The sequence below is a fragment of the Mycteria americana genome, chromosome 2 (genome assembly GCF_035582795.1).
Source record: "Mycteria americana isolate JAX WOST 10 ecotype Jacksonville Zoo and Gardens chromosome 2, USCA_MyAme_1.0, whole genome shotgun sequence".
Classification (NCBI taxonomy): domain Eukaryota; kingdom Metazoa; phylum Chordata; class Aves; order Ciconiiformes; family Ciconiidae; genus Mycteria; species Mycteria americana.
The window spans coordinates 68,779,321-68,801,967 of record NC_134366.1 but is presented as its reverse complement, the minus strand read 5'-3'; the positions used below and the strand labels follow the sequence as shown (position 1 = coordinate 68,801,967).

The 22,647-nt window shown below is 39.2% G+C and overlaps 1 long non-coding RNA gene across 11 annotated transcripts; it reads left to right on the top strand.

Moving 5' to 3' along the window:
- The first annotated feature begins 221 nt into the window (after positions 1 to 221).
- Positions 222 to 21,390, top strand: LOC142405737 (uncharacterized). 11 transcript variants are annotated; one of them, XR_012774301.1, is made up of 7 exons: positions 222 to 239; positions 5,600 to 5,650; positions 9,429 to 9,654; positions 10,389 to 10,502; positions 12,286 to 12,498; positions 14,338 to 14,513; positions 19,871 to 21,390. It is a non-coding gene; the product is annotated as an uncharacterized LOC142405737 (long non-coding RNA). The 11 variants fall into 11 exon arrangements; XR_012774300.1 differs by lacking the exon at positions 222 to 239 and adding an exon at positions 4,857 to 4,885; XR_012774303.1 differs by lacking the exon at positions 222 to 239 and adding an exon at positions 5,102 to 5,209 and having other exon boundaries at positions 9,432 to 9,654.
- The last annotated feature ends 1,257 nt before the right edge of the window (positions 21,391 to 22,647 follow it).

Here is a 22,647-nt window from a genome sequence, read left to right as displayed (position 1 = left end):
GAGTTATGTCTTACAAGTTCAGCATTTGAGAAGAATTAACAAATCTTTAGACCTATTTCACATTGTTTATAGTTGTCCTAGTATAACGTTATGTATTTTGGTTTCCAGTTTACATCTATAAGGTTAAATTCTGCAGCCACTACTCAAGTCTTATTAGTCAAAACTTCTGCAGTCATAGGCTCAACTCTTTGCTGAAGTGGGTAGCAAAAATCTCTCTGCCTTCAAGAAAGCATTTTTGTGTGAGTCAGTGAACTGGTATAGAAACTTATCTATAACCTTCTCTTGTTTTCCTTGCTTTCTGGTACACAATACTATATTACTGATCCTTATTTTTATGCTGCTTTAGAAAAAGACTTTGCATATATTCTTTTTTTTAATGCCTCTCCTGGTTTTGGCCAGGATAGAGTTAATTTTCTTTCCAGTAGCTGATATAGTGCTGTGTTTTGGATTTAGTACAAGAATAATGTTGATAGCACACTGATGTTTTAGTTGTTGCTAAGTAATGCTTACACTAGTCAAGGACTTTTCAGCTTTCCATGCTCTGCCAGGTGCACAAGCAGCTGGGAGGGGGCACAGCCAAACTGGCCAAAGGGCTATTCCATACCATATGATGCCATGCTCAGTATAGAAACTGGGGGAGTTGGTCGGGGGGCAGCAATCGCTGCTTGGGGACGGGCTGGGTGTGGGTCAGTGGGTGGTGAGTGGTTGCATCACTTGTTTTTTTTCCTTGGGTTTTGTTCCTCTCTCTCTCTCTCTCTCTCATTGTTTTCCTTTTCATTACGATTTTATTATTATTATTATTATTATTATTATTATTATTATTATTATTATTATTTTTAAATTATTAAACTGTTCTTATCTCAACCCACGAGTTTTGTTACTTTTGCTCTTCAGATTCTCTCCCCCATCCCACCGGGGTGGGGGGAGGTGAGGTGAGTGGCTGTGTGGTGCTTAGTTGCTGACTGGGGCTAAACCATGACAATGCCACAGCAATTCAAAAAGAGTGAAATATTGATTAGAAAAGGAAAACAATAGAGGGTGCTAAAGAGCTGTGGAAAAATTTATTACTCTGCTCTTCTAAGAAAAACAAAACTAGGAACAAGCAGTGGACCTCAGTTAACACTTGTGAGAGGGTGCGATATTTTTATAGTCTCATAAATAACGTTTCTCAAATGGGCAGGTTGCCAGTGACTAAATGTAAGACTGGAATTGTTTAAACTTTGTAAGCTATGGAAGAAATATTGTTTCTAGAGCAAGCATCATAAATGACCCAGGTCAAATCATTTAGGCACAGACCCTGAGAGATGCTGAACTCAACTGAGATTAGGTGGCTAAATAGCTTACAGGATCTGGACCTAAGGCTCTCTGTGCTTCAGTGCTTCACCTGTGAAACAAGTATCTTTGTACTGTACAGCTGGGTGCGATACGTGGTGAATAAATGCATGAAGGATTTCCGGTGCATTTGGTTTCTCTGATAGAGGCCTAATTCTAAATTCTAGCCTTCACTTCATAGGTATTTACTCAGGGACATCTTTATTCATGCGCATGTCTCAGTGAATAATCAGGGAAACAAACTGTGCGAATGTGTGTGGGCTGGTGCCATAAATGTTTGGCTCTCCTTTCCTTAGGTGGGAGGATACATGTGTTCAACTCAGTTAATTAATAATTAATTAATCTCTCACTTTGTGATGTACTATTGATGACAATCTGAAGTACAATTTATTGCAGTTCAGTAAAGGAATGTTGGACTTCCCACTTTTTGCACCAAGTTGTAGGCTAATTAGTTGATTTTTCTTATACTTAACAGATTTAAAGACTGTATTCTATGAGCTTGTATGGTTTACTGTCATGTCATACAACTATGGAAGATGCCAAGCTGGAGCTCCAAGTAATTTATTCTCATATTCAAGAATCAGATAGACCCCCAGCAATGGAAACTGTGGGATACTAAATGTAATCAGTCAAATGCCAGGAGTCTTTTTTCCAAAAATGAAAACAGACAGGAAAAGATTGTCTTATGTTATACAAGCAGAAGTTAAATCCCACTCAGATCGTAAAGCATTTTTAAGTGACGTCCAGTCATGTGCTGGCACTTGTATAATTTGCAGGAAAAACTGAGAACAACTTTCGCCTTTGTTTCACTCAAAAGAACTGGCAATGATAGCATTTGCTAGAAAAATTTTACTTACCACTGTCACTTTGGTGAATTTATCACTCCTCAAAGAACATAAAAGCAAACTAGCAACTCAAGAAATTATCTCTAATTTAGTGAAATAGTATGGAGTAATTAGTATACAGGCCTTAGACTTCTGAGCAGCTCATAAATATCTGTTAATTTATAGTGGCCAGCTCTCAGCTGACATAAATCAGCTTAGTTCATTTGAAATCAGTAGTTATGCCAGTTTATGCCAGCTGAAATATATGGCTCTGTGAAGCTTTCAGTAATTCAGATCAGGAAGGTGGTCTGCCCAGTGGCACAGGAACCCTCTTCATAGATCTCATTTGTGACATTTCTTTTGGAAGCTGAAAATAAATCCCAAATTCCAGTCATGACATTTGAATTTCCAGAAGGCACTGGCATTACTGACGAAGACACAAACATCGACATGCCATTGGCATGGGGTTTTGTTTTGATTTGGCTTGGCTTCTACCCCGCCAATGGTAGCTATTTGATTTGTGGTGTCTGTGAGCCTGTGTGTCTTCAGCACAAGACCGAATATTAAGAGAATGGAGGGCACTTAGTTCCTCTAGAGCAAAATTAATCCTCGTGGCACTTTTTGTAGACAAAAAAGTCGCAGAGCACCTGCCTCAGGCCCAGGCCAGTGTGCTGAACAAGATCAAGCAGACTCACAGTTACCAAAGGTTTTTCCACTGCTCTGAGGCAGGGCTTTCTCTCAGGGGCTGGGACTCGGTGAAGTGCTCGTTTTTCAGGAGGTGGTACTGATCCCTGCAAAGCTTGTCTCCCCAGAGGTCGTTCAGGTTGACAGAGTCAGAGGGCATTTTGGACAGGAGGGATGCATTCAGTAATGTAGGAGTAGGAGACGTGGAGCACATGTGACATGTTCTTTGCTTCATTCTAGTCTGAAGATGCTTCTTTTTTGAGAGGCAACCCGTATTTGGGAAGTTCATATGTTTACCTTTAAAGAAGTAGAGATAAGGAAGACATTATGGTTCATTAAATCTCCACCATGGAGCCATGCTGACTCCAAGTCTTTCCAGAAATAATTCTCAGAATTGTATGTTTTTGGCCTGCTTCATGTAATGTAGGCATCTGAGCTCCAGCCCTCTGGTCAGAGGTGGTAGCGTTGTTCAAAAATTTGGCTGCAGCTTCAGTGCTCAAGTCAGCCAGAGGATAAGAAAGCAAAGTGTCCTACATCTGTAACTGATGCTGTTAAAGGCAATTTCTGTATTGTTCTTGGATTCTTAGAGAACAAGAGTCATTACAGTGACCCTTTCCCATCTGCCTTATAGTCTCTCTGTCTCTGGGAGATAGGCAAGGGGTTTTGAACTTACTCTATATGTATCATATCAGAGTGCCTTCAGGACAGTTTCTGTGAGTGAGCTTCCTTTCCAAATCTGTGAACATTTCCCCTTGTTTGCAAGTTTGCAAGTTCATGATCTGACTCTTTAAGGCTAAAGTCTCAGTGGGTGAAAATCTGTAAGTTTCCATGAGAGAAATTACAGTTTGCATCAGATGGGCAGATGGGCCCTTAAATACTACAACAGTGCAGAAGATAGTGAAGGCAAATAGAAGGTAGGCCCCTCAGAGGGGGAACAAGTGATTAACTACCTCAAGTATGGTCTATGTTGCCACAGTTGCCAATATTTTAATGAGATGACCACAAAAACTTATTTCCTTCATTCTGTGATAGCCTGTGAGTTGCAGGGGATGAACGTATTTACAGAGAGGAGAGAGGAGCTGCAGAGACCCTATTCATTTGGATTTTTCTTTTACACAAAAACACTTTCTCACAACTAGACTAGTTGACAAATGAAATTCTATTTGGCTACCTTGCACTGGTGGCATGGAAATCTCATCACGCACAGACAGGGTGCTCTGTCAGATCACCACTACTGTAGGCTTGAAGTAGAGAGAGGTAATCCCTCCCTGTGGATTTGCTACGTACTCAAACTCAAAACACCTGTACAAGATATAAGTGGGTGATTTGGATCTGTAGGGTGTTGCTTTTTCAAAGGGCTTCAACACATTCTCTTTTCTAGCCCAGTTCAAGCATATGCCTAGGAAGTCCACTGATTTTTAATGAGACTTAAGGAACACTTCAAGTTAAAGATGAATTTATTGCCAGGCTGAATGTTTTGCCAAATAAGGTCCTAAAATACTTCAGCATGGAAGTTCAGCATCATCTTTGACATAATTTCCCTCATTTTTGAAGTGTAAACCACACATTCAGACTTGACCGAAGGAATATTACCAGATGGTGATATCACTTTTGTAAAGAGGTTTCACAAGAATAAGAAAATATTGGAAAGAGTTTTATTTCATTTACTAAGGTATAGGAGGATTGTTGCTATAATGCCAAAGGAGAAAATCTCATAGATGTGGAAAGACATCTGTTCTGCTGGTGTCCTCCAGCTTTATGCCAACATGTCCATACTTTGACATCCAACACCGCCACTACCCCCCCGCAAAAAAAACCCTGCAGCTTCTGTACATCTGGAAAGTTTCGTATACTTGGTTTGTGCTATACTATAGCAATCCTGTCAGCGAAATGGTGGGATGATTATTCACAATTTTCTCATTGTTAAATTAAATAAGAGAACTCTGTCATACAATGAGATAGAATGAGGCGGTGAATTTCATCTTCCTGCCGCTGGTAGCTGTTACATGTATTATACAAAAATGACAAGAATCCTTTCATGGAAGGTTTGTAGGGACTGGACTTTGACAGTGTCACTGAATTTTTGAATTCAGTAAAACTTTTCTTAGACAATGGAAGGAAGTAGCTGTCAGAACCTGGGAGAAAACTAATTTTCTGATATAATAACTGATTTATGCTAGCAAAAACAAGCCAGCAGAGGAACTGTTTAAAAGTTAATCATTTATACCATCTAAGTTATAAAAAACAGGAGATAATTTATGCTCTGGTGGTGTAATTTGGTGCTGCTTTATTGCATTCATTGCAGTTCAGTTGACTTACACCCACAGATGGGTTTGGTTTCTGAAGAACTGTCCTTAGTTCCTCCCAGGGTAAGGTAATGGAAATCTTTATCAGATTTCCATTTTTTTGCACTGTATGCAGTAGCAGCACAGCTAACAGGAAGAAAAAAAATCTTTGTGAAAAAATAACAGATTTCTGTCACTTTCACATTCTGGTATCTCCTTTTCTTTAGCACCTCATCTCTCCTACTTCTACCTGATTTCTGAAAGCTAAAATGTCTGTCAGAGAATGTGCTCTGTCATAATTTATAATGTCAGTATTTAGCATATCAATTCTTTCCACCATTAATTGTCATGGTTTCAGAGACAAGATTTATTCCTACTTGTGGTCTTAATTAGATTTCTCTGACATCTCTAGTCTCTTAAAAGTTTTAATGACAGTAATGACAACTTTTGTTTATTGTCTTTTCATTTATAAAGGCTAATCTGCTTCTGACATCTTAATTTGATCAAAGTGATACCCTTCATATAGTAAGTAAATGTTCAGCTGTCTTGGTGTTGGGCTGGGGGAGGCTTACCTAAGCTAAGTACTTTAGAAAAGTGTTCTGTGTACTAAACGCTGTAATATCTGCAAGCATTCTTCGTACAGCATACTCTGACAGCAAATAGTGGTTAAGAAATGGGATATCTTAAGTACTCTGGGCAAATCCTGAGGAAATTCATTGTACCCATCTCAAATTCCTTAAAATTGTGAGCTTCAGTTTATAATTGGATTTTGCAGTTTATGGATTCTCCTGGTGTTTTGCATCTCCCAGGAAGCAACTGGCAATTCACAGAATCAAGCACATAATAATAGACACTGGGTTTTGTTTTGTCTTGAAATACACTGATCGTAACAAGTAAAATTTTGATTCAGGATTGGGGATTTTTTTACAGTTCTCCAGGATTTGACCTACTTTTTCCTGTTGTGTATTTTACATTTATAATGTTGATATGCTATAAGTATTTTTAATTGGCATATTGTCAATGCCTATTTCATCAAGGTAAAAAAAACATGCAGCAGGTAAAACACATGGTGATTAATACTTAGTAATTATGTAGCTTATCCCAGTGTACTTTTCTTATCCCTGGCTTATTTCTTCTGATTAATTTGAGCTTGTAAATTAATCAGTTTGTTCTTGATGTGTGTGTTTAGTGTATTTAGCACTGTGTGCATGGTTTTGTGATAGAACCCTGTTCACCATGAATGTACTGGAGAAAAAGGTCTCTCAACTGTAAGAGAGAATTGCTGGAGAACCTAAAATTAAAAGCTATGCTAACATGTCTTTTAATCATAAGAAAAGCCTTCATTTTAGTTCTACCCCAAAGAATTTCTCTTTTTAAAATGATGGAGAAAAAAGGAGAGTGGAGGAGGTGTGGGCTGGGTTGCAATTTCTTGTGGGGAGCGAATCTTTTCCCTAGTTTTCTGTGTCTGTAGTAGATATGTTACTGACTCAGGTATTTATTCCAGAAATATAGAAACCTAAACATTTAAATTATTGTATAAATATGCTTAGCAGTGCTTAGCAGTTAAAAATAGCCACCCAATATTTTACATCAAAAATACTTTTGGATGAAAAATTAGATTTTCAATTATGATTTTCTAAATTATAAATATAAATATCTGAAATACCAGCTATTTTGTTTCTGAAAATTGTAGTATATGTGTACTTTTGCTGCCTCTGGTCTTTTTCTCCCTTATGGGTCAGGTTCCTCATGCAGACTTTCTTTCCCAGTGCAAAACTTCTTATCAGAAATGGAAGCTACAACATATGTGTGTGTATATCTATATAATAGAAGTTTCAATTAATCAAGGAGCCTAAAGTGAGTGGGAAGGGGACAGGGCAAGTACAGAGTCTGCACTACCCTCCTGTAAGGTACTGCAGCTGTTGCAGATCTCTATAGAATATCAGATTTGTAATATTTCCGCTTTAAATTATTTATGCAAAGTTTAACATTTTCATCAGGGAAAGAAATGCATTGCCTGACCTGTTCTGCTCAAAACTATTTTTCCAGAACTTTTAATCTACTCATTACGAACATACAGAAACTGTTTGGTCCCATTCATGCAAAGTGCAACAAACTAAAACAAAATTTTGCCTTCTCTCATCTGAGGCCTGCAGAGGGTGATTGTATTTCTCCTGTTAGTCTACTTCATAGCAAACCGAGAAGGAATATGTCTGGGTTGGACTTGGATCACCCAGGGAGCTGTAACACATATGGCAGAACCCGCTGATGAGTATCTTGTCTGCAGCAGGTCCTGTGGCATCACAAATCCTCCTGCAAACTGCTGCTCAAGCAGTACTGGCCTTCTCGCTACGAAAAGGGGCTCTGAAGCTTTTATGGAAGTAGGGGACACTGGGAGAGATTTCTACTCCTGAGCCTGGAATTTTGAACTATTCAATTTTAATCAAGATTCAATTGCCTTATATAAATAAATTCATGTAATGCCTTATTTAAAGACTGGCTGGAACTGTAGTGTATCTAAAACCCCACTGGTTTCCCTGCAATATTCCCCAACAGTCTGTGGGCTTCTTAAATCATCTGCCATATCTTCCCAGAAGATGGAAGCGTTCATCTTGGAGATACATGAAATAGTTGAATTGTTAAAAAAATCTCACTGATTATTCAGCACTTGTAATATTGAACATCTCTGAAATTACTTTGTGTTTTACAAAGTCCATTTTTCACTCCGGCTAAACTTGTTCAAATCAGTAGATGATTTTCAACTCTTCTCACTGGCACTTCATATCAGTCTTTAATTTTCATTCTGAAAGATAGCATTCAGTCCATTTTGGTTTTGTTAATGAGAAATTCTTCTCTCTGTTTACTGGGGCCTTTGCTTGTTTATTTGAAAGTTGATGGTCCTATACAATTTTGTGACTGCATAGCACAGCGTCTTCAGACAGTGCTGTGGTTTTTCCCAGAAAGTAAATGTACCCTTCCAACAGATTTCTTTGCAATTTGTTAGTGTATAACGAGTAGGTTTTGGTGTGGAATGTGCTATAACATTCTAAAGCTAAATTTTGTGAAAAACACTAGGTAAAAACATAGGCTTAAGTCTTTCTCTGATGTTCAGTGTGGTTTTACTTGTTATATATGTAATTATTTACAGTGCTGCTTAACCATTATTTAAGAAAACCCCCACACCTGTTACAGGTGGAATTTAAAACTGCAAGTCTGCAAGAGCTGGATTTGACAGTTTCTATTTGTTGGTTGTTGACTATCAAAGTGGAAGCCAAGGGCAACAACACTTTTAACTTAAATGTCTCTGTTAAGTGCTTAAATGTGTCACCCAAAATGTTTGCAATAATCAGGGAAGTCCAGATCTGTACTTGGTTTAAGATGTTTTCTCACTAGTTATTGTGAGGAAAAAGTCAACTGATAGAGACTTAGTGCTCCTTAGTATAAATAATTCCTGATGGCAGAAATTGCTCATTCCAAAACTCATTGTTATTTGTAAAAGAAGAAGCCAAATTATCTGCTAAGCATAAAGTAAAGGAGTTAAAACAGTAGAGAGGCTGTCTTAACCTACTTATTCCTTAGTATCTAAAATATTCCTACTTACCCATTCTTCCTTCTCTTGAAGTTATGCAGCAGTAATGCAAGTGGCATTTCAAGTAGGAATGTCCTATTATGGTCATCACAGAAGTGAAGAAATTCAGTGTAATGGGATCATTCTGGACCTATTAGGAAAAACACTGTGATTACGTTTCACCTTTCTTGCTCGCACCACACAGTAAAAACAAGTGCAGTAGAGAATGTGGAAATGTGACTGAGATAATTAATGTTCTTGGCTACCATTTTCACCACAGGCTGCTAAGTATGGGTGTCTTTTGTAAAGTAACTACTGTAATTTTATTATTTTCCTGCACATTTCCTATCTGAAAATCTGGTAGATTGGCTGCTGATCTGGAATAGTGATCTGTAGCTAGCTATCTTCTTCCCTTTCTACACCTTCCCACACCCCCATGTGTGGAAGGAAAATGAAGAAGGTCTTTGAACATCTCTCTTGATTTGCCCTATATATCAGTAGCTAAGATTGGCCAAAGTCGTCTAATTTCGCTTTGCTCTGTTGAACAGATTGAGATTAGCTGTTTAACGTACTGGTGAATTTTCCTCAAGGAATGTACTCTGCATGAAGAAACCCCTAACCTTCGTGGTCCAGCAGCCACGCGAATGTGCTTAGGTTTGCAAAAAGCTGCTGTTAGTAATAATTAACACAGTTGTTGAAAGCGTAATCACACCAAAGTTCAAAATTTTATTTCAGAAGAAGCTTGTTTTCAGGAAGCAAGATGGGCTGGACCTTCAGCTGTTGCAAGGTGGCACAGTCCCTCAGACATGAGTAGGACGACATTGATTTACATCCACTGAGGACCTGATCCTTTGAGGGAGGATGGGAGAAATTACAGCTGTGGTGGCTCGGAAAGCTAAATCCCATGCCAATGAGGTGAAGGGGACTGTGCTGCATAGACTACAGACCTCAGAGAGAGAAGGTAATTGGAAAACCTATTGTGTTATGCTCGTCCCTGAATGGAAGGAATGGTCCAATCCCTTGAGGAGATTTAGAGCTTTTGGAGTTTCTCAGATTTGTACCTGCTTAGTTGTGCTTTTGTAAACATTTCAGCAGCTGCAGATGAACAAAATGCAATAACCCTCTCAGCATGTCTCCTCTTCCCTGGATACACCCTTTCTGTCTAGAGCTGCAAAGAGGGTAGTATCACAGTTACTACCTTGAAAGCATGCTCCATCACTGTGGTCTGCTATCTTTGCTGAGAATTATCTGTAGGAACGCGTGCAAGTCATACTTCTGCTTCCTGTCTTGGAGAAGGTTAAATATGAGATGCAGTGATTGATATCATGAAATCACATAACAAGCACCTTTAGGTTTTACATACCGGTTTACAACACAGTCTGCAAAGCTCAAAGTAATGCATTTCCCAAGTCATAGCTGAATTTTTTTTATTTAGTAACTCTTTCTTCATGTCCACATTTTAAAGACGCTCACAGAACACAGCAATTTAAATGCAACAGTTCTAGACATTGTAACCTGTGACTGCATAATTTTCAAGACTGACAACCTTTTCCATCAACCATAAACTGCCTAGGCTGAGGTTTTACTATAGGGCAAAGGCTTTCCATGGCCAATGCTGCAGGCCTTGATGCCTTCTCATTGCCCCTAACTTGGAGAGTATGAGAGTTCACCACAGACTCCTGGCTGTCTGCCTAGGTGTTGTGAAAGGAAATCTGGACATGAGGGAACAGTCGCATCCTGACTAGCAGTTCTCCTGCTCCCTGCCTACACCTCCAGTGTTGATTCAACAAGAGATACCAACTTGTCAAGGTAAAAATCTCACAGCAAAGATAATTTTGACCTTTTTCCAGGAAGATGCCTATATTTTAGCTGTGCAGTTAACGTGTTCCTGCAGTTTCACTAGGATGTACTTATTTACTTCTTTGGAGGATCCAGGCTTTAGTGTCCTTCAGCAACATCCCACTGAATTCAGAGTTCCATTTTCATGCTGTATATTCATTTAAAAAAAAGAAAGAGTGCTCAAGTTGATGGTTTAAGCACTTGTTTTCCACACAAGATTTAAAGCTACAAGCTGATTTTTCTTTAGAAATAGAAGGCATCTGCTTGTCATGTGAACAGTTTCCTCGCTTATTTTGCACTATAAAACAATGTTTGTACCACATAATTGGGCTTGCATTTCCCTAGTGGTAACAGCCACATGTTGTATCTTTCTTCTTTACATTGTATTTTCAAGCTGCTTGACAATAATGATTTACCTTTGACAATGCTGCCTTTTGTGATATGTTTTTATGGATAAAACTTCCAATTTTTATCATTCCCATATATCACTTTTATTCCCAATAAAACTGCTTTTTGGGCTAGACATCCAGAGTAGTGTTGTAATGGAAATAGTGAGGGCTTACTGTATTGCTTCTGTCTGAACCTGAGTTTGATCCTGTTCCCATTTAAATCAGTAATAGAACTCACCCTGGCATCTGTGAGAACTGTGTTGGCTGGCTGTCTATCCTGTAGACTATATCATACCATACTTGAAGACTTCTGTCATTGTTTTAAATATCTTTTTCCTGATTTGTAATTATGAACAAACTTTTTGCCCCAGTGTAACTGTCTTAATGTCTGCTACCGAGACTTATCAACTGTTGTTATGAAACCAAAAATATTTATAATCACACTGTGAACAAAGACTCCTACTTCAGAGAGAAAAATGATCTTTTCACTGTTATTCATGAGGCATTTTTATGCTAAGAATGAAAATCATTAGCAGGATAAGAGAGCATATTGGAATATGATCCTGTGTAGACTGCTGGTGATTTTCCACCAAATTCCTTCTACTGATTTCAGGAGACATATCTAAGAAACCATGTGACAAACAACTGCTTTGGCATAAAGTTCCCATTAATCCCTGTGCCATAAACTATGTTGGTTATCACCAGTTATCACCTGCTGATCTTTACAACTCTGAGAGAAAAGAAAGTGAACGTTGTTGATGTGCAAGATCAATTCCTGCTCAGTGCAGAGGCTGTATTATGCACTTATCTCACTTGTATCTTGAGTGACTTTTTATGTGCATTTCCACTGTCCATGGACATCTAAATATCTTAAGTGAAGGTAGTGTTATAAGGAGGTTTGGTGCCTATTTATTGTCAATGATGCTGGCTGTGCATCTTATGCTTCCCAGGATGTGCCATGAAGTTGCAATTGTACCACTTCCTCACAACTCACAGCCTAGGTCTATCCACTCCAGCTTTGGCCACAGCTATCCATACCCAGCTACTGGCAACTCTTTAATAAGAGTTGAACAGAATTCAGGAATCAGATTTCCTGCATAAATATGTGTGCTCGCACTGAATTAGAGATAATCCAACTTTCTAACAAAGAGGCCCTTTCAGCGTAGGCAAAATTTTCTTCCTGAAATCGTAAAGTGTATGTTGGTCCCCCATTTTGTTGGATCCTCTTATGCCCGGGTCTTGATTACCTGCCTATGTTTTCCCATGACTCAGCTTCTTCTTCAAACTGGAGTGATTCTAGCATTTTTCTGAGGTGAAAACAGTGAAATCATCAAACTATATTTTTGTCATTTACCTGTTTATAGAACATGTTCAGATCCTCTTTCCAGGATGAGGAGGGCTTCGCAAGTAGTTGTGACTGGATCGTTAGGCTGGTAAAAGAACTGCAGTCTGACTGAAGATGGAGCCCTGAAAAGCTGTTTTGAATTGGTCTGGCATACACACCTGGCAGCAAAACTCTTCACAGGCCTGGAGATGCCTAGATGCCAGGTCAGTGGGGTCCCTTCTGCACTTCTCAGGTGAATATGTTATGTCTTTTCTCCCCATCTGTACAACGAAGCTTGACACCTCACTGGAGAGTTGGAGATCTGTCACAATTTAAATGAACAATTTGATGGTCAAACCATTTCTAATTCCTGGTCAGGAGAAAAATTCCTCTTTCAGCTTTGATTGTAAAAACTTAGATGTCACATTTGCCTGACAGAAATAGAGAACTAGGAACCAATTATATGTGTTCTTAAATGGTTCATATATTCAAAGGCATTAGAATGTCTTCAAATATATTAAATAATAATAAGTTTCTGTCATTCTCACCCCAGTGTGTGTCCAGGAAAATAGATCTTTTGAAGCATAATTTCTCCAAGCTTCTTCTATGCCTTTTCTAATAAGAAAATATTGTTCTGAATAATGTTTGGTTTTGATATATCAGAAAGGAAAGTGACTTCAGCATGAAAAAGATATGTTCTATTGTAAAAATAATATAACAGAAAACCCCCACTAATGCTGTAGAACACTATACTCTTTCTCTAAACAGCAATTCCTTAACTGTATTCACAGACTGGCTTAAAACATATATTATCCTTTATCTTCAATTCACACTAGCAAAGGACTGGTGCAGATCTGAGGATTAGACACCAGAATGATAACTGTGTTTGCCCTTCCAGTTCCAGAATAAAGTCCGTGATAACTTTATGATACACAGCTGATCGGCAAATTTTAAAAAAGCTTCTATTTTTTCTTAAAAATAATCAGATAATGTTTGGACTTCAGGGGCAAGATGAAACTCTGCATTAGATTGCACAAGACAAGAAGCTAGGGATAAATTTCAGTACTCTGAAAATACACGTGCTGCTTAAAGGGTAAGATATATCATCCTAATAAAAGTCATCAGAAAGCTGGTCTTCTCCCAGTGTTAGTTTAGTTCCATCATAATGCAGATTAAGATGTCTATATCTATGTCAGAGAATTTCTAGTGAAATGTTCAAGTGCCATCAAGGCCAGGCCAGGAGTTTTCATATAATTCACTGAGTAAAGACCAGATGAGGTGATGACATGCAAATGAGCAGTTTCGTCAGAGCTGCCCCCTATAATATGATCTAGGTATCATTTTATCTTGTATAACTACTTAATAACTTTGTGGTGAAGATGTCAGTTCAACTGAATGGGCTATCATAAGTACACCTACCTTGTGGCTGCAGTGTCATTCCTGAACCTATCATGAATGGTGATGAAATCATATCCCAAATTGACTTAATTATTTTAACTGACATTCACTAGTAAAGTGTTATGGATTAGAGCCATTTGCACAGGGAACAAAAGCTTAACATCCTACAGAGGGCTGAATGTCCTGGAGTTTAGTTCATTTTTAAAGTTTATTATTTGCTTCCTGCTTCCCCTGTTCCAATTATTTTGCACTTCTTGTCAAGAGAAACAATATGAACTTGTTTAATGAAATTAAGTATACTTTCAAAAAAGCATCAGTCCGAATGGCTTGACAGAAATCAACAAATACAGTAATATTGATGTCAAGAGGCCTGCACTTTATTTTAATTTGTGTTCTTAAATAAAGTGGTGTTGTCTGCACCTTACAGATTTTGTTTTGGTTGGTGACCAATCTGTGCTTGTTTTTATTACAGACCTTTTATATTATCCTGCCTAAATCTGGGTTTTCAGCCTTTTCTGGACCGAACAATTAGTTCAAAAATACTTGTGTATGTAAAATTGAAATATTGATATTTTAAGCTTTAAATTAATGAAACTGAGAAATTTACTTAACTATATGCTACTGTCACTGAAATCGGGAATAAACCTCTTAACACCAATGTAGCATTAAGAAGCAGGCATTCTCTTTATTGCAGCGCTGGATGCACGGGGGATCCTGATTCCAGTGACAGTTTTGGCACCCCAGATGGGACTCTGCTTCTGAATCTCAACAGATCTGCAGTATCGCAAGACCTCCAGCTGGCACCGAGGGGTTCTCAGGGAGAACCTCCGATCCCTGGACCGAAGAGCTCTGAGCAAGACCCCTGGGAAGGTAAAGGCATTCCTTTTAAAATTTTCTTTAAAAGGGTAGTTGCTTGCTCATAAGGTGTCGCGAAAGCCCCGCAGGGTTGGGCTATAAAGGTAGGGTGGTTGCCTGCCCGTAAGACATGGCAAAAGCTCCTCAGGGTTGGGCTATAAAGGTACCTAAGGGAAGAAAGGAATCAATCCTATCGGACGAAAGCCCGTAGGACACCTGGGTTTGGAATTTGGAATTGGATTTGGCAATCAATTAAAACCTCCAGAGGAAGAGGTGGGTTAAAGTCCCATTGAAAAAAAAGGGTATAAGGGGTTTGAGTTCCCAGTGTTTTGTTAAGTTGTATTTTTGTGTTCTGTGTTAAGTCATTGTCTTTGTGTTCTTGTAAAGGGTATAAGGGGTTCGAGTCCCCAATGTTTTATTAAGTTGTATTTTTATGTTTCGTGTTAAGTCATTGTCTTTTTGTTTCTGTATTTGACTATTTTATAATCGGTAATAAGCCTTCAGCAGAAGGAAGGATTTTGAAAAGATCCCCTAGGTTGTATATTGAAACATAGGGGAAAAGTGGAGGGTGACCCTCTCACTCGAAAACAGCTTATAGAGTATTGTAATAACTGGTGGCCAATGTATACTCTTGAAGATCAGGAAAAATGACCAAAGAATGGAACACTAAGATATAACACTATATTACAATTTATGTTATTTTGCAGGCGGGAGGGTAAATAGGATGAAGTACCTTATGTAGATTTATTTTTCACTTTGAGAAATCATCCAGAGTGGCCAAAGAAGTGTGGGATGATCCCACAAGATTCTATGGTATTGACTTTGGAAAAACAGGGAAGGAATAAGAGTTTAAAACGATGTTGCTCAGCTTGTAGCATTGGGAAAAAGTGTTTAAAGCGTGGACAAGAAGAAGATGATTTGGAATTTATGGTAGCTCCTCGCCAAAGGCTTGGGGAAAATCCTCGTGAAGGAGATGATGCAAACGGCGTGGGGGGAGGAGCTCATGGGCAGAATGGTGAAACCGGGGTTGCAGGGGAACGGTTTAGAGGAACAGAGAAATTTAGTCCTATTGCGGGGAGGACAAGGGGATGACAAGGGGAAGTTGGGGAAGTTTTTCAAGCTCCTCTCTGCCAGGCTGTTGGAAATAACGGACCGGTAACTGTGAAAGTGCCATTTTCTATAATGGACTTAAGATCCTGGAAAGAAACGGCAGGTATTTATAGGGAAGACCCAGAAAGGGTGGCTAAGGTGTTTGAAACTATAATCAGGACTCAAGATCCTGACTGGAATGATTTACAGGTAATATTAGATACATTGTTGGATGGCACTGAAAAGAAGATGGTATTAAAAACTGCTTGGAAACAGGTAGGAGGGGCACATGCTAATGGGGATTTGCAGGGAAAGATAGATCAAAATTTTCCTGCCACAGACCCAGAGTGGGATCCCAATCAGCCGGGACCCTGGGAGCTTCTATCAAGGCATGGATGGATACTGTTTGGCATAAGGCACCCTATGCCAAAAGCGATTAATTGGTCTAAACTATATGAGATTAAACAAGAACCAAATGAATCTTCATCCACCTTCATGGAGCAGTTAAAGGTCACTGCCAGGAAATACACTAATTTAGACCCTGAAAAGCCAGAAGAGGCTGTTCAATTGGCTTCTATCTTTTTGGGACAATTGTCCCTGGATATCAGAAAGAAACTTCAAAAATTAGAAGGGGCAGACTCAAGGGATTTGGGAAAAATGTTAGAGGTGGCGTGGACAGTTTTTAACAACAGGGAAAAGGAAAAGGAAATGCGGCAGGCTCGAAGTGAAAATCTGAGGGAGGAGAGGTTGATTGCCACTTTAACAGGGATTCCTGGAGGACCTTATAGAGGAAGGGGAGGCCCGGGAAAGGGTTATCGAGGAAGGGGAAGAGATGGGGGAGTGGGAAAACCACCTCCTTTTGTGCATCCCCTCTTGCGGAAGATCAGTGTGCAATTTGCAAAGAAAGGGGACACTGGAAAAAGGAATGTCCTCAAGCTGGGAACCTGGAGCCAGCCCTGCAAGCCATCAAACTAATGACATTGAATGATGAATCTTGAGGAAGACTGGGGAAATCAACCCCAGCTGAACCCCTGGTTACACTGAGGCTGGGGAATGATGAGGTAGAATTCTTAGTTGATACAGGAGCCACTTATTCTGTACTTAATACTTGCAAGGGAAGTTTTAGTCATGAAACTGTAAGCGTTGTTGGTGCTACAGGGAAGTGGGAAAAATGGCCCTTTTTGCAACCTTTAAAATTTAGGTTGGGGAAGCAATGGGTGACTCATCAATTTTTGTATATGCCCGAACCCCGATACCCTTGATAGGAAGGGATTTATTGAGCAAATTAGATGCACAGATAACCTTTAAGAATGGAGAGGTACAACTACTCATACCTGAATCAAAAGCTGTGGAAGTGAGAATTTTTGTGTTACAGAACATACCAAAACCAAAGGAAGAAATTCCTGCAGAAGTGGAGGATGCAGTAACACCTTTGGTATGGGCTAGTGGAATCCCAGGTTGGTCTAAATTGACGGACCCAGTAAAAGTTGTTCTAAAACCTGGAATTAAACCGGTAAGACAAAAACAGTATCCCATTAAGTGGGAAGCTAGAAAGGGGTTGGAAGAATTAATAACAAAATTTTTGAATTATGGATTGTTGATAGAGTGTGAATTGGAATACAACCCTCCGATATTACCAGTGAAAAAGCAGGATGGTAAGGAATATAGATTAGTTCAGGACTTAAGATCCATGAACCAGATTGTTCAAGATATTTACCCAGTAGAAGCTAACCCATACACCTTGCTGACATCCTTGAAGGGAAAGCATAAGTGGTTTACTGTACTCGATCTCAAGGATGCTTTCTTCCACATAGCTCTAGACAAAGACAGTCAGGCGATATTCGCCTTTGAATGGGAAAGTCCTACCACTGAACGAAAAACACAGCTTACCTGGACGGTGCTTCCTCAAGGGTTTAAGAATAGTCCCACAATATTTGGGAACCAGCTAGCAAAGGAGGTGGAATTATGGAAAAAGGAAAACCCCAAGGGAAAAATACTGCAGTATGTAGATGACATTCTGTTGGCTGCAGAAACTCAGGAAGAATGTCTACAGATGACTATAAGCTTGTTGAATATCTTAGGACAAGGAGGATATTGGGTATCAAAGAATAAAGCACAGATAGGAAAAGAGACTGTGATGTATTTAGGTTTTGAGATCTCACAAGGACAATGGAGACTGGGAGCCAACAGAAAGGAAGCGATTTGCCAAACTCCAGAACCAAGAACTGTATGAGAACTAAGGGCGTTTTTGGGTATGGTCAGATGGTGCAGAGTGTGGATTCTCAACTATGGACTATTGGTAAAACGCTTTTATGAAGCCTTGAAGGGGTCAAAAGAGAACCACCTACTATGGACCCCTGAATGCCAAGTAGCCTTTAAAAATTTAAAAAGGGCCTTGATGTCAGCACCTGCATTGGGACTGCCTGATTTGTCCAAACCTTTTGAGCTATTCATACATGAACGACAACATCTTGCTCTGGGCGTGTTGACTTAAAGACTAGGAGCATGGAGGAGACCCGTGGGGTATTTCTCCAAACAATTGGGCAACGTGAGTAAGGGATGGCCAGGATGCTTGCGTGCTGTAGCTGCAACTGTTCTTTTAATTCAAGAAGCTAGAAAATTGACAATAGGACAAAGAATCATTGTATATGTTCCGCACATGGTAATTTCTGTTCTAGAACAAAAGGGGGGACATTGGCTATCTCCAAGCCGTATGTTTAAATATCGAGTCATCCTGTTGGAACAGGATGATGTGGAACTTAAAACCACCACAGCAATCAACCCAGCGATGTTTTTGAATTCAGAAGTGAGGGATTCTGAACCCTTGCCCCATGATTGTCTGCAGACCATCGAGCACATATATTCAAGTAGACAGGATCTAAGAGATGAACTGTTAACTAATCCTGATTTGGAGTTGTTTACAGATGGTAACAACTTCATATGAGATGGAAAGCGGATGGCTGGATATGTGGTGGTTACCCCTACACAGGTGATAGAAGCTGGGGCCCTACCCATTAACACATCAGCCCAAAAGGCAGAATTAGTGTCATTGAGACAAGCCCTGAAGGTAGCTGAAGGGAAAAAGGTAAATGTATGGACTGATTCAAAGTACGTATTTGGAATACTCCATGCACATGGGGCTATCTGTAAAGAAAGAGTATTGTTGTCAGCTCAGGGATCACCTATCCAATACAAGGAAGAAATTCTTCAACTTCTACAGGATATTAAAAGACCTAAGGAATTGGCAGTAATGCACTGCAAAGTGCATCAATTCGGGCAAACCGCAGTAAATGTGGCTAATCCATTGGCTGATAAAACTGCTAAAGAGGTGGCTGAACAAAGCATCCTTGCATTGGTACCAGTAAAACAGATGAAGTTCCCAACTCTAAAACCTAATTACGGTGAGTTAGATCAACAATTGGCATCGCTGTTAAAAGCAACCATAAATGAAGAGGGTTAGTTAGTAAGTCGAACAAAACAAGTCATTGTCACACCACAGGTAATGACTGAGATTGTAAAAGAAAGACACGAGGAAACATATTGGGGTAGTGAGGCTATGATTTCTAGTCTTCAAGATTCGATTATATGCGCAGGGATGATGGGAATAGTAAAATCTATAACAGTGAAATGCCCTATTAGTTTGAAAAACAATCCCATGAACAGGAAAAGGCCACCTTCAGGGACCACTAGGCAAGGAAATTCCCCCAGAGATTATTGGCAAATTGATTTTTCTGAATTGCCAAAACAAAATGGTTATAAATATCTTCTGGTGTTGGTTGACACCTTCTCAGGATGGCCGGAAGCTTTCCCCTGTCACACCAACAAAGCTAGGGAAGTAACTAAGTTATTACTTAAAGAAATAATACCAAGATTCGGGGTACCAATAAGGATGTCCTCCGATTGGGGCCCACATTTTGTGGTGAACGTAGTTCAACAGTTAAGTAAGATCCTTGGTATCAAATGGGATTTACATACTCCATGGAGGCCACAATTGAGTGGGAAGGTAGAAAGGATGAATCAAACCCTAAAACAACAGATTAGTAAAATATGTCAAGAAACCTCTTTAAAATGGCCACAGGCCCTTCCATTAGCTCTTTTAAGAATTAGAATACAACCAAGGTCTAGAAATAAAATTAGTCCTCATGAGATAATATATGGAAAACCATACCAAGCGCCATTGATTCCAGGGGAAATACATGTAAAAGGGAGAACAGATTTAAAGTTATATCTGATTTCTCTAGGAAAAGTCCTCGCGGCTCTTCAAAGATACATTGTTTTAACAGGACCACTCACATTGGACACTCCTGCCCATCGGTATCAACCAGGGGACTCAGTATACATAAAGACGTGGAATTCTGAACCCCTGCAAGAGAAGTGGAAGGGACCCTTCCAGGTGCTTCTTGACAACCTACACTGCCATAAAGGTGGATGGAATAGACTCTTGGATTCATTATACAAGAGTCAAGAAAGCACCATCTCTGGAGAGAGGACAATGGGCTTCTAAAGAAACAGGACCTTTAAAATTAACCTTTTACCATGCTCAATGAATAGTATCAGGAATGGTAGAGGATTATTTTCAGATAAGGAATATATAAAAGGATTTTTAGTAGTAATTGTGATTATACTCATTGTTTTTCTAATTATAGTAGCTTCCAATAGGCTGTGTTTAAAGGGGACCAACAAAAATGATGATAAAACAGAGACTGGAATTAATCTTGTTGATTTATCAATTAGCTCGTAATTGTAGTGGTAACTTGGTTTTACAGCTCGTACAATCCTTTGGGAGAATCCACAATGTTAGCCAAATCACTGCCTATTTACCAATGCCGAAGTCACCAGCGTCTCCTATAGATTGGGGAATCTTAACCATAGATTTAAATAGAACCTTTGAGACCATCTTAACCAATGGGACCGGAATATTAGAGTTCAGTTTAAAAAAAGGAAAGAGTGTTTGGATTAGGAAGATGGAAAATCCTAGGAGACAAACCAAAAAATCTGTGCTGGCATATTAATGAAACCTGGATGCCGAGACAAGTTAAAGAGGCAGAACCTTGTGATCAATTTCCATGGGGGATGCATTTCCCCTCCATATGGAAAACTGCTGAAGAAGGAGAATGGCATTATATGCAACCGACCCCTTGGTGTATAGATTGGATAGGAGGCCGACTGGAGAGAAGGAATAAAAAGGTAATTTTACTTACTAATTTAACCACAAGTAGAATAAAAATCCCCAATGGTCCTAATTGGACCTGTACTGGAGTATATGATTGTTCGACAAATGTGTCTGAACTTCAAAGAATAGAGCCAATAGCTAGAGCTTTATGATTAGGATGTTTATGTCATAATTATTCAACAAACCTAAAGGATACCTGGGCAGGTATGATGCTTAAAGATAAAGTTATAAACTGTGAAGGGGAAATCATTCTCCCTATAGGGCACACTGTATGGATATGTAGTGATGGAACTTCGTCAACTCAGTTATCTTTTAAAAGGGCCCAGAAGACAAGTTGCTTTAGGAATGTTGACCTTATGTCCTTTATGGAGAAAACAACCTCTCTCCTCTGAATTGTGGGGAAGAGTTAAGCATTCTGTTGATGAACCTTGGCAGCATCCATCAACAGGAACAAAAGTAGGTTGGATATTGGAATCTATATTTAGCCCCCAGATCTCATCTTTTAGGAACCATGTGTGGTTACATAACTTAACAGGGCAAATTGAAGCTTTAGCAAATGCCACAAAAATAGGTCTGCATGATTTGAACATACAACTACAAGCTACTTCAAGAATGACCCTTCAGAATCACCTTGCTCTAGATCTCTTATTACTACATGAACATACAACTACAAGCTACTTCAAGAATGACCCTTCAGAATCACCTGGCTCTAGATCTCTTATTACTACATGAATGTGGTGTTTGTGGCTATTTGAGTTTGAATGATGATAAATGTTGTGTACATATCCCAAACACGACTAAGAATTTGGAGAAACAACTTGATACTATACAAAATGTGGCAAAGTTGAGTCGTAATTTAAGGGAGGCTACGGAAACAGGATGGTTTAACAAGATTTTACATGGATTAGTATTCTCCCTAACAGGATGGTTACAGAGTCTGTTGCAAAATGTAATTGTCTTTCTAATAATAATGATAGCTGTTCTTGTTCTGTTTGGATGTTTGAGAAATTTGATTACTAGACAATTATCCCAAGGGCATGTATTGGTTGTGCGAAATGAAAGTGAGACTCATTGAATAAGGGCCAGTTGTCGATAAGTCTCAAAGGGGGGAAATGTTGGAAAATAAGTGAGGAACATGTAAAGAATAAAGTTCAAAGGGCCAACCAAGAAGAAACAGAAGAAAACCCAAGAACATCCTGGTAAAACCAGATCTTCCAGCATGTGATATTTAACAATGGAGAAAATTAAGCCTTAAAAGGAAGAATGGCCCTGAATTCATGACCTGAAAAACATGGTTTCGGGGTCTGCAACCACCAGAGGACCCCCACGTGAAAAACTGAGCATGCGTTATGCTAAATCATCATTATGTAAGCTACTAATTAACATAGTCCCACCTAGTAGTTTGAAAACCTATGCATATGGAAAGCTATACTGTATAAATGAACCTAGGTCTGTGTAAACTGGTATGCACATTAGGCAGAAGGATCCCCCGTGCATCCAGCGCTGCAATAAAGAGAATGCCTGCTTCTTAATTGGTGTTAAGAGGTTTATTCCCGATTTCAGTGACACTGCTGCAGCAGGAAGTTGTTAAATGTAATCAGTTACTCTTAGAAACTGGAGTCTTGAAAGATAATTCCATGTTTTATTAGTAGGAATTATCTTGTGTGGTGGTATGTTTCAGGTTAAGATTTACAGGCTTAGACCTATGGGATTGTTATGTTGAGGTTTGTGTGAGAGAGGTGAAGGCACTGGATTTTCTTTATATAATCTAAAAACACTTCATTTAGATACAGTCAATGACTTGATGAAAAAAATAATGAAATAAACATAACGAAAATGAGCTACTGCTAACTAGAAGACTAAGTACAAGACATGGTGCCAGGACAA